Source organism: Neophocaena asiaeorientalis, unplaced genomic scaffold, assembly GCF_003031525.2.
Source record: "Neophocaena asiaeorientalis asiaeorientalis breed wild unplaced genomic scaffold, Neophocaena_asiaeorientalis_V1.1 scaffold89, whole genome shotgun sequence".
NCBI classification, from domain to species: domain Eukaryota; kingdom Metazoa; phylum Chordata; class Mammalia; order Artiodactyla; family Phocoenidae; genus Neophocaena; species Neophocaena asiaeorientalis.
Window position 1 is genome coordinate 333,669 of NW_020172592.1, and position 11,748 is coordinate 345,416.

The window sequence follows — 11,748 nt, forward strand, 5'->3', positions numbered from 1 at the left end:
ACATTCCTTTGACAATTCTCACTTATAGAGTTCACCTAAAATGTCAATTCCACATGGCACTCTTCGTTGACCCTCACCCTTTGCTTTATTCCTTCAGACTAGGTCTGGATCTCTGGTTACATATTCTCATAGCAGCACATTTTTCACTTTTTATAGCACTTACAACCTGCAGTTAAATAATTCAACTGCTGAGATAAAAATCTCAGGAAGTCAGGGATTTTGTCTGTTTTATTCCACTATGTTTTATTCACTACTGGTGTTCCCCAATGGCTAAATAATATGTTAAACACTGGAGGCACTTGATACATTGATTTCTCTTTCAGGGTCAGAGCACTGTTAATAGGTGCTTGGAGAATGGCCACATGAACCACATACAGCAACTGCTTCTTTACTCCTTAAAGTTCTGAAATAGGACATATACTGAGAAGCTCTTTTTGCATCTCTAAACCCCAAAGCTACTTAATGCTAATGCCAAAAAAAGGCAATGAATGTCCCAAATATGTGGGCTGAGACTGAGATTACATAAATTGCTTCACTGGGGCCATCTATTGTAAGCAGTATACAGCTCATCATCAGTAACACAAAAAACACATCAAAATCAACTAAGACTGAACTGGACTGAATACATGTCCTTGATTCAAGTAAAAGATACACCATTTCATTAGCTGTGAAATTCAGCAAGTCACGTCACCGCCCATGGTTTTTCTCTAGGGACACTTACAGCTTTAAGAACCTATGATTAACTACATACCCATCCCAACACACACACACACACGCGCACGGGCGTGCGCGCGCAGGAACACAACATAGAAAAGTGGTAACTGGTAAGTAAATAGAAATATTTGATCAAAAGAAGGAATCATGAATGTATTTCATTTTAACTTAAATCATATAAATCTTTCAGTGTAAGACTAAGATAAGACCTTTTGATTAATGTTTTGCTAAGTGTTATTAATGTGGCCTTTGTCTTGAATAAACCATTCTCACATTGAGGAAGTTATGGTTTCCAGTTTCTTTTAAATGGCATTAACAACTAACGACATCTGTGAACAAATCCAAATGCAGAGTAAGAGTCTTTCAAGGCTTTTCACCAACATTTTATAGTTGTCTTTTACACACCTAATCCTACTGTGATCTATTTAGCAACTAGCTGAGTAAATTCTAAAGCAAGTGACCTCTTTTTCATAGGAACTACCCTGTCATACTCATATTCTTTAAACTATGTAGAAGTAAATTAAATTATATGATTATAATAAAAAGTATAAGCAGAGTACACAGGTTCAGAAACAAATACAACTTCCTTTTTTAACACACTCAATTGTCTTCCTCCTCTAAAGCATCCATGCTCAGCTCATACCACAAAACAATTATATCAGACTTTCTGTGCCCAGGAATCGACAACTAACTTCTGATAAGTTTAAAAGTCAAAAGGTAGGGACAGAAGTGGACAGAAGTACTAGAACATAGCCTATTAGCCTAGCTTTAATGCTAAGGGCATGAGTCAGTATGTCTTACAAAGGGAATGGAGAATAACTGGCTAACTAAAGAGAATTTCTATTACAGTAGTACAGAATTGGTACCATTCCAAAAATAGCTTACAATTTTTTTTGATGATACCCACACACAGAAATAAGCAGAAGTTAGTTAAGTGCTATGTCATAAGTCAAAAAGGATTAAGAGGCCACACTACAAACATACTTTGATGAATGACTAGTATTTAAATGGGGTAAAGAAGGATATAGGAACAGACAAAAGAGGGATATGAGCATGGCCTATGCAAGAGTCATCATGTAGACCTGCCGAACTAAAGAATGGGTGACCATTTGGCAATAGAGGCAATCTTCACACACTGGGCAGAATACTGCCCTGGAAAGGTCCTTTATGTCAAAACGATAAAAGTAAAAACTGATTTTCCCACAGAAACAATCCTATAATAAATGTTACATTCCTGATGCTGTATTATTTTTTCACAGAAATGACTACTAAGACCTTATTTTAAAACAGAATGACATAGTAGGGACCTCCCTGGCGGTCCCAGTGGTTAAGACTCTGCACTTCCACTGCAGGGGGCATGGGTTCGATCCCTGGTTGGGCAGCTAAAGATCCCACGTGCCGTGTGGTGCGGCCAATAAATAAATTAATTAATTAATTAAATAAAAAAAGAATGACACTGTATCTGCATAGTATGTATGTACGTATATGTATGTATGTGTATATATATACACACACACACGCATATATAAAGACTTTTTAAATGTGTATTAATCAATAAAGGTGATATAATAACCAACTGCATAAAATTACAATAATATGTATTAATCTCCTATATGAGGTCTTTTACCTTCTAATTACAAAATTCAGACATTTAAAAAAAATCATTAGTATAGTAAAATTCCTATACTAATGATTCCTAGTTTATCTGGGTAGATTTTGACAAGCATCTTTGAAGACATTTTGAGAAGTTTTATTCCACTAGAGGATTTTTAGATCACTGACTCAGACATCTTTTGCTGAAAGTGGGTGTCCTATCTGTGAAAGAAAAAATTCCTTCCTTGAGTCACGGAATCAGACAGTAACTTCCCCCTCAGACTTCACTATTATAAAGGATATACTCTTTAAAATACATAAACCTTTACACGTTTCCATCCTTCAAGAGTCCTTGAGGGAGTACGTTGTTAGCGTCAAAAGCTTCGGCCTAAAATTGAATTTGAGCAATATTTTAAAAGCAGAGAATTGTAAACTTGCTCCTAAATCCATTAAAAGATTTCCCCTTCTTCCAGTCTCAATTTGCTCATATTATAAATACTTCACGTTACCATAACCACCTCCCTAGAGCACCTTTGTTTCCCTTTTAAAATCTACTTTAAGGATGTAGTTATAAGGATTGAGTATAAGATAATGAAACTGAACTTACATTAAATTTACTATTACTCTATACCATAATTCTTAAAAATATATGGAGAATTACTCTTTCATGGGAGCTAAATTAGCAACCACACGAGGTAACAACTTTCATTACTTCATGGTTGCTAACCTGTCTGCTCCCTTCCCTTGGCTGCACTGTTGTATGCTGAGTGGGAGAGCCAAATGTGCACATCTCTCTCCTAACTCCACATTCAGTGACTTCAGACTGACAGTTTAAAATCAACCATGGTGGGAGTATTTACACTTCACAAAACTTAAAGTAGTCGACTTATAAAACTACAAATTTATTGTTTTCAGTATTCAGTACAGAATAGTACTAGTTTGGATAATCAAATAAAAATTTTTAAAGTTTCACTGATACAAGACTTTTAACTACAGAGAAAAGACTGGTCTAGTAAATATCTTTCACGTTTAAGTCTTGTATCCTTTCTGACCATGCAGAAATACAATAAAAGGTTTAAATAAAGTTTATCATCACCCTACTCTAAGATCTCCTATCCGTAAAACAACAGACTACAGGAGTACTTTAATCCCGAAGTAAATTAAATCTAATTAGCCACACACTATAATAACTCCCCAAATGGTATTCAAAATGTAGGGTGTGATAGAGAATGTGAGTGAATGTTTTGAAGAGGAAATATGAGTGAAAACAAACAAATCAAGATTAGTACCAACCATACCAGGGAATCTCAGTCTTTTAGAACTGAAAGAAATCTGAAATAATTACCACAAACCCCTATAATTACAGAGCCAAAACTTAAATTACTTATTCTAGATTATATAGTTATTGAGATCAAGGCTTTGTTTAAAAAAAAAAAAAAACAGGGCTCCTAACTTTCAATTTGGTGTTTTCTCTGCTATACCTTAACAACACAAAACCTTTTGACTCATAAATGTTATAAACAAATTGGTAGAAATGGAGAAAAATTTAGGCATGCAGTTTTATATAACCATAGTAAAGGAAATGGTATTTAGTGAACTATAACTCCACCTAAGAAATCCATCCAGTTCTACAACCTGTGCCCCAATGCTTCAAAGAGGTCAAGGATGCATAACTTTTAAAGAACTTGGATCTTCAAATATAAAGAAAAACTTAGATAGAGGAACACACATGAAGCACACTCTATTTTAGGGGTTGATTATAAAGAACACAGAGCGGGAAGCCTTAATCAAGCTACAGGAAAAGAAAAAAAATAACCTGGGGCTAAGTGTGAATCTTCTTAAGTATAATGTTAAGTATTAAATATTAAATTCATGCTATTAAGTATTTTAATAAATAAGGTTTTCAGTAAAATTTACCTGATAAATGAAAAATTCCTAGACCCAACAGTGAAATATATTAAATTTTGTGGAGAAAAATTACCAAGGAAGTCATAAATGGAAACTCGATTAACAATAATTTATTGAGTATTCACTACCTTATCATGTACAAAACACTATATTTAAGCATTAGTTTCAAGGTAACTTCCCAAGGAAATAAAGATTCAGTGGCTACCTATACAAAACATGTCATCTACAGCTGAAAAACGGTTTCTTTTATTTATGTGTTCGCAAGAATATAAAAAACAGAGAAACAGGAAAAGGAATTTAGTTGCAAAGTCATTCTAGATATTTTTATTGCTGAGCAACAAATGTTTCTGTCTTGGGCTATAAGAATAATACATGCCCGTTTTGTAAAATGTAATTTCCTTCTTTAGATTTTCTGTATCAGCTATAAATTAGCCTTAAATCCACAATCCAAAGATCACTGTTAATATTTTAGTGTTTTTCTTTTAGTCTCTTTGCTATGCTCACATACTTACAACTTTTTACACAGCTAAAATCATATAGCGTACACTACTTTGTGTGCTTTTTATTCTAATGTATTTCCTACTTCTTTAATACTACATAATATTTTAATGTATGCAAATCTATGTATTCCAGGGGTCAGCAAACTCTTTCTCTAAAAGAGCCAATTAGCAACTATTTTAGGTTTTGCAGGCCACATCATCTCAGTCAACTCTGTCACTGTAGCACAAAAGCAGCCATCGACAAAATGCAAACAAATGAGCACAACTGTCCAATAAAACTGTACTTACAAAACCAGGCAGCAGTACAGTACACTCAATAATAAAATGACAAATAACCTAATTTTAAAATAGGGAAAAGATCTGACAGACATTCTCTATATACAAATGACTAATTTGCACATGAAAAGATGTTCGACATCGTTAGCTATCAAGGAAATGCAAATCAAAACCATCATGAAATACCGCTTCACACCCACTAGGATGGATATAATCAAAAAGACAGACAATAACAAGTACAGGAAAGGATGTGGAGAAACTGGAACCCTCATACATTGTTGGTGGTAATGTGTAGCCACTTTTTAAAAGTTTGCAGTTCCTCTAAAGGTTAAACTAAGTTACCATACAACCAGAAACTCTACTCCTAGGTGCACATCTAAAAGAAATGAGAACATTAAGTCCACACAAAAACATGTACATGAGTGCTCATAGTAGCATTCTTTATAAAATCCAAAAGATAGACGCAACCCTACTGTCTGCCAACTGATGAATGGATAAACAAACTGTGGTGTATCCATACAATGGAAAATTATTCAGCAATAAGAAGCAATAAGTAATAATATATGCTACAACAAGGATGAACCTTGAAAACATTACGCTAAGTGAAAGAAGCCAGTCACTAAAGACCACATATTGTATTATTTCATTCATGTAAAATGTCCAAATGCATAGAGAGAAAAAGTATATAATTGACTGCCCAGAGCTAGAAGCTTTGTGGGGGATACGGGGAGAGACTGATAGCGGATATCAGGTCCCCTTGCAGGGTCATTAAAATGTTCTTAGGGCTTCCTTGGTGGTGCAGTGGTTGAGGATCCACCTGCCAATGCAGGGGACACGGGCTCGATCCCTGGCCCAGGAAGATCCCACATGGCACGGAGCAACTAAGTCCATGAGCTGCAACTACTGAGCCTGTGCTCTAGAGCCCACAAGCCACAACTACTGTGCCCACGTGCTGCAACTACTGAAGCCCGCCACACCTAGAGCCCATGCTCTGCAGCAAGAGAAGCCAATGCTGAGAAGCCTGCACACTGCAAGGAAGAGTAGCCCCGGCTCACCCCAACTAGATAAAGCCTGTGCGCAGCAACAAAGACCCAACACAGTCAAAAATAAATTAATTAAATTTATTTTTTTTAAAAAGTTCTTAAATTGACTGTGATGAAGGCTGCACAACTCTGTGAATATACTGAAAGCCAATGACTTTAAGTGGGTGAACTGTACAATATATGAATTATAAAAATATACAGTTAAGCACCCCTGGTCTGTTCTATAGATATAAAAACTTTAACTTTTTCTCCCCTTTTAAATATTTAGATGGTTCCTAATTCTTTCTGCATCTTTCTGATTAACATCTCTTTTGAGCTAAGTTTTCAAATGGCAAAGAATATAAAATGACAATAGTATAAAACTTCACTGTTGCAAATGTCCATTACTGTCCATTATTGTACTTGCCTTTTGGACAAGTCTAGGAACATATGATTTACATTTCTATGGCAAAAGGGAGTGAGAAAAATGGAAAGCAAACTAAAATCAAGCAGGACCCTTGGGACCTTCCCTAGACAGATCCCACCACCACCACCATGTCTTCCACCTGCCTCTTGTCTGGAGAAAAACTTCAGGCAAAGAATAAATTTAATCAAAGAAATGAGAAAATACAGAAACAAAGGAAAATAGTCAAACAGGACAAAATAATAATAGTTCAGTCCTTAAAGTCAAGGACCTTTAGTTCCTCCTCAAGGGCTACAGATAATATTGAGCCATATCCTCTGAGCTGTTTTACAGATATTAAAACCCCCACCAGGTGGAAAAAGTTAACTACTTGATGACCAGACTGTAGCCCTGACATAAGCTGCTCCATCTTACACAATTCTAAGAACTGACCTCAAGGAAATGGGAACAAACTGACCCTGGAACTGAAGATTCACTGTACTTAAAGCAATCAAGATGATGCTAATCAGACCACCTCATGACCAATTTCAAGATGACTGTCAGAGCTTACTATGCTGCTCTGCACAAAGCCTCCTCCCTCTGCCTATACACCCCTGAAACTCCCTTTTAAAAGCTCTTGCCCCCTGATCAGCAATGGGGAGTTGGCTTCTGGACATGAGTCCACCTTCTCCCCGGGTTGCCAGCTTCCTGAATAAAACAACCTTTCCTTTCCAACCAAAATTTGTCTCTCAAGCAGCGAGCAGTGGGACCTGAGTTCAGTAGCAAAACCCCCTGTCATTCCAGGAACAGTGATACCATCAGCATCAGAACCACTGAATCTCAGAACCTACATTTCCTATGTCCTTACACCATGGGAAAACCCTTCAGGAAGGAACACAGTAGCATTAGAATATATCTCCTTTCCACTAACCCTAGGGTTCAGGGAAACAGATGTGTAGAGTTAGTAACCACATTTCACTTTTGAGAACAACAAGGTTCCTTGTTCACTTGTACCTCCACATACACTAACCTTATCCCCCTTCTGAGAACTGTGCTCAGATTATTCCTTTTGCCTAACATGTCCTTTATCCCTCCCTCTCCATCTCAATACACCCATTCTTGAAGTCCAGTTTTGGCCTCAATCCACATGAGGTCTTCATCAGTGACTCTGGTCCATTCTATCTCTAGATGAAATCCTCTAAATGCCACGCAAATCACCACTTTATTTCTCTCCATTTCATGTGCTTTAATTTTGTCTCCCTTTCCCTTCCCCCTCAAAAAAAAAAAATAGAGCTAAGAAGACAAGGTCAAAGAATCTGTGTATATATCCTAGGAATGTAACAAATAACAAAAACAACAATAATAACAAAGAAGTTAACATTCACTGAACACATACTATGTGCCAGATCCTATGATGTTTTACATGCATTTTTCCCCCATATAATCATTACAACAATCCTATGAGAAAATTACCCCATTTTACTGATGCAGAGATTTAGGCACAGAAAGTCAAATAACTGGCTCAAAAAGTCACTTATTGGTCGACAAATACTTTATGAAATATTTCATGCACATCATCTCCTTTGCCCCTCACAACTCAGAGTGTGCTACAAGTTCAGCATCACTGCTGTACAGAGTTGTTAAGAAATTTTCTTTTAAGTACACTGTAACTTAATGGTACAGGTAGAATTATAATACAAATCTCCCAGGGCTTTCTATCCTATATCATATTATTTGAAGAGAGAATAAAAATACATGGGTTATCACAGATTCATCTGCTAAAGCTCCAGCCTAATTTATGCCCAGGCTCCACAGAGAACTCAAGTGCTATGGGAAGGTTTCCTTCCCTAAACTGTTACTAGAATAACAGGTACTAATGTTAGTATGAAGTGTTATCATTACAAAGTACTCTCTCACATGCGGTATCATTTAATTCTAACAACAACCTGATAAGCAGACATGGGTTATCACTAGACTCAAAGAGTTTATGGTTTTTACCCATTCAAGGCCATAGAGCTTAATAAATAATAGAGCTAAAGCTCAAAACCAGAACTTCACACTCTAAGTATATCCTTTTCTTCCTGTTATATCTCAAAATGAGTATTTTTTTTTATGTTGATGTTCTGTAACTGTTTCCCCAAGCTGATGAATAAATATGAACACTAGAATTTGGTGGTTCTAAATCTCTTCTGGGTTCATAGGCCCTTTTTGAAAATAAAATCTATGGAATCACTCAATAGGAAAAATAACAGACAATTTTGCTTACATCTTCAGGGCTTCATGGGCTGTTGGTTAAGAACCCTATGCAAGATTGTAATTTGAAGGAGAGAAGTGATAACTTATGCTTCACAGTGCACAGCAGACAAGAATAAGAATGTTTAAATTATTTGAGAGATTATAACCAGGCTTAATTTTCTTGATATTCACATTGGAAATAGTCAAGGAGCCTCTGTGAAGACATACATTTTAGTAGTAACAGAAAAAGCCAATGACGGACAAAAATAAAGTTTTTCACAGAAAAGGCACAAACAATAACTGAGCTTTACTGTATGCTACAGGTTTTACATCATACTGTTTTTTAACCTGAAAGCAGCCTCAAAAGTAGCTTATTATCAGCTCTTTACAAATAAGGAAACTAAAGCTCAGGAGAGGCTGATTAATTTGCCCAAAAACTTAAGACCAATGAACAAGCAAAGATATAAATTCGTATCAGTCTAGTATGGAAGAAACCTGGCTCTTCCTGTAATCACCCAAATACTTAGCTTGAAAGCACAGAATATTAGAGAAGGGGGAAAAAAAAACTTACGACAGGAAGTTTAAAGAAAAGGTGGTTATAAGATCAAAAACAGGGAAAGCATTGCAATGATATGAAAGAAAGGCGGGAGAAACTAAGATGAATAATCTAGATCATAATATATCTGATAGCGAGTGGAGGAAAAATACTATTAAGAACAATCTGATTCTAATTCTCGCTCTGCCCCCAACTCAACAGATAATCCTACACTAATCGCTTAATCTTTCTGGAATTTAGCTTCCTTGTCTGTGAAATTATGGATGTTGGATGGCATAAAAACTTAAACTTCTAAATTCCTTCACAACTTGGAAAACATTTTCACAAGGACTATTTTCATTACATTCCACTGAGCAGGGATTTTGCTTTATTCATTGCTGTATCTGTAGCACCTGGCTGGTACAAAGTAGACACAAAATATTAGTTGAATGAATAGATGAATTTGATCATGACAATAACCCTGTGAGGAATGCAGTACTGGGCAGGTATTTATTATTAGGCTTATTTCACATGTGAGAAAAACCAAGATCCAAAAAATTTTTTAATACTTGCTCACAGTACTGCGGCTAAATGGTAGAGCAGGATACAAACTCAAGTCTTCCAATTACTAGTTCAAAGTTCTTTCTAGGTCTAAAATTTTTTATATTTTCATATACTCTTAAGCAGACACAAGAATAATGAACTCTTCTTTTTCCCACTCTTCCAAAGGGAGAAAAACATCATTAGGATGGTGTTACCATAAAAAGCAGTGAATGACCGATTCAAAAGAATGATCTTAAAAAATACCTAACACACAATAATGTTACATATATGAAATAAGGAGATAAAATCCAATTTCTGACTTCTTTGATTATACTTTATTATATTTTCTGTGTTCCACAGTTAAGTCTACACTCCTAATTATGACTGGCTACTTTACAATGTTTGCTGTTAATCATAAGGGAGAAGGAGCTCAAATCTATCTAAGTAAGGTTAAAATTCAAACCATGAAACTTACTGTAGGCCTCCTCAGTGACCTCAGGCTGAGGAACTCACCTCACACTCTAAAGCGTAAGATCAACTGAATTATAGAAGAAAAAGTCTTGACAGGGCAGCATGAGCTAGAAATATCTAGCTAGAAATTTCTAGCATGACCTAGAAATAGCTATGTGAACAGAGATGGAAACAAAGTAACAGCCCTAGGGCAAAGCTCTATTCTCCAAGACTCTCAAAAGTACAAAAGTATATTTCAAGAACCTAATTAGGGAAGAAGAGGGGTTGGTTGGAGAATAATACCTTCAGATTAGACAGTGTACTCCTGGCATAGCAATGCAGCCTCCTGCCTTGAGGCCACAGGCTCATAGGAAAATCACTCTGTGTACTGGGTAGCAAACTCTTTTATTTAAAAAAAAAAAAGATTGCAAATTCGCCCAAAGATAGAATCCTTTCTTTCAAAAATAAGTAATTTCTGCATATGAAATGCCCTCCCCAAAATCAAGCAGTTTAAATACAAGGATATAGACCAAAATATTTTGTCATATGGGAGGCAGTATGTAAGGGGTGTTTGTAAAGTGAGAATTTTTGTATACCTCAGAAAAGTTTCTTAAAGGAAACTCATTAAAATACACTTCTTTTCTGAAAGTAAACAAATAAACTGAATACGTATTCTCCACTGACTTATGCTCCTTTGGTTTCTTCTTCCTCTAAGAGGACCCCGCTAGATATGTGCCAAAAGTGAGCAGTTATGCTGAACTATTTTCAGAGCGTTTGAATAAAACAGAGTATCTGGGGTCATGACCTTGGCATCTCAGTGAGCCCCAGTCTATGCTGTACCGGGAACCGCCACCATGGCCACCTACAAGGTGGTGCTGATCCCACACAGGAAAAGCACATGGAACCTGTAGAACAGCTTCAGTGGCTGGAGCAAAGCCAACATGAGCCCAGGAGGCGTGAGGAGGTGAAGCACCACATGCAGGTGCTACAAGATGCTGGCTAGGAGTTTGACATCTCCTTCACCACGGTGCAGAAGAAAGCCATTTGGATCTTCTGGACAGCACTGGATGCCAATGACCAAGTGTGGCCGCCAATAGTGATGACTTGACTTCAATAAAGCAGAAACTGCTGCCAAGCATGATGAAACCCAGGTAAAGATCTGGACATGCTATTATGTCCTACCACCTCTTATGAAGCTCAACCAACCTTCTACAGCAACATCAATAAAGACTGAGGTATGCAGACCTCACTGAAGATCAGCTACCCTCCTGTGAGAGTCTGAAGGACACTATTGCCAGGGCTCTGCCCTTTTGGAATGAAAAAATAGTTCCCCAGATGGAGGAGGGGATGGGGGTACTGAATACAGCCCACGGCAATAGCCTTCAGGGCACTGTCAACCCTCTGGAGGGTCTCTCTGAAGAGGCTACTGTGGAGCTGCACCTGCCCACTGGTAGTCCCACTGTCTATGAACTGGACAAGAAGCCCATGGAGTTCCTGGGAAATGAAGAGCCCATGTGTGAAGTCATGGAGGCTATGGCTGCCCAAGGCAAGGCCAAGAAGTGAAGGCAA

General features: G+C 37.0%; 1 protein-coding gene and 1 pseudogene across 2 annotated transcripts in view; one reads left to right on the forward strand and one right to left on the reverse strand.

Moving 5' to 3' along the window:
* Positions 1-11,748, reverse strand: part of SNX13 (sorting nexin 13) — a 137,242-nt gene that overhangs the window by 75,960 nt on the left and 49,534 nt on the right. The gene's annotated exons all lie outside the window — the stretch shown is intronic.
* Positions 11,034-11,742, forward strand: LOC112395305 (phosphoglycerate mutase 1-like; annotated as a pseudogene).